Here is a 1,514-nt window from a genome sequence, read left to right as displayed (position 1 = left end):
GCTGTTGTACATAGGGTCGCTATGAGTCACAAGCGACTCGACGGCACATAACAACAACAGCAACAACAACAACATCACATGAACAAGAGACATAAGGAAATGACAGTGGAGGTAATAAATCTTTTTTATAATGGAGTTGGTTTCTCAAGCCCTGCATTTGTTGATATGCTACAAAATCATTGATGGTCAATATATTTGGCCTCCATTGGAAATCTAGAAAGGCAACTTAGTTGCTAATATGTTGAAGTAGACATGTATAGGCTGATGGTTCCTGATATAAAAGCTACAAAAATAGCTTTAATATTGTAGTTTCTTTAAAATGTAAAAGCTTTACTTCAAATAGAAACCGGATCGTTAATTCAAGAATGTATGCATATGATACAATTACCTTTATTTATAAAACAATCGAGTGTAGACAGAACATTATAGGAAACTCAGAATTTCTCAGGTTTTATGGTCTATGCTTCCCATAGCCCCATCTAGAGAACATGCTCTATATAGGGATCTTGGAGGGATACCCCAATGGTGTTTTGCCAAGCATGAAATAGATCAGATTCTTGGAAGAAGTGTTCAAACTTAGTTAAAAGGATTATAGTGAGGCAAAGGTCATGATAAAAATCTGGAGATGGTTGTCTCAGTGGGTTTTGGTTCAGACAAATAAGAAGAGATGATTTAAGAGCAAAAGAGAAAGCAGAACAAGCTAGAAATAAGAGAAAAGCTAAAATCCTGAGATATGGAGAGATGTATTGGTTGGTTCTCCACTTGAAACCGAGTATATGTGTTTCCATGAACCGACCTGACACTGCTAGATAAAAATTCTATCTTTAATTGGGCCAACTTGGGTCAGTTTGTTTTCTTTAAATTCTAAATAAACCTGACTAAGACAAATAAGAAATATAGTTTAGCAGAACAATTTTATTATTTGACATAAGTATCATTCAAATATACCAATGAGTAAACAAGTTCTATTAGTGAAAATCAATAGAACACTGAAAGACAATGTTGAAAAATGTGCCTCTGGCTAGCACAATCTCCAAACATGACAGACTGAAATGGATTACACATTCAACTTGAGATTCAGGGAGAACTGAAGCTATATGCCACAGGAGATGTCTTAAGTTCTAATCTGTGATGGAAAAAACAGCTAAATACCTTGATCTGGTCTCAAAATGCAGGGAATTCAGGCTATCCCAACAGCAGCCATGGTGACATTAATTTAAGAGTAATTCATAACTCAAAACAATAAGTTGAGGTTTCATGACAAGCCTCTGTATTTTTTTAAAGAATGGTGTGTCCTGATAGACTGAATGCATTAGTTTTTGTTCTCCATGTAACACCAACAGAATAGTGCCTGAGTCACAAGTGCATTTACACAATCTTTTTCAATATTTACACCTAATCTATTAAATGGTAATGGTCTAGTCCTCCAATAAAGGCAGATTAATCTTTTACTTAGGAAAGAAACCTATAACTGTTTTCTTGTCTACAGAATTCATCTATTATAGATCTTGTGC

The sequence above is a fragment of the Elephantulus edwardii genome, unplaced genomic scaffold (assembly GCF_000299155.1).
Source record: "Elephantulus edwardii isolate Elephantulus edwardi_28Jun2011 unplaced genomic scaffold, EleEdw1.0 scaffold00456, whole genome shotgun sequence".
Lineage (NCBI taxonomy): Eukaryota > Metazoa > Chordata > Mammalia > Macroscelidea > Macroscelididae > Elephantulus > Elephantulus edwardii.
This window is presented reverse-complemented; position numbering follows the sequence as displayed.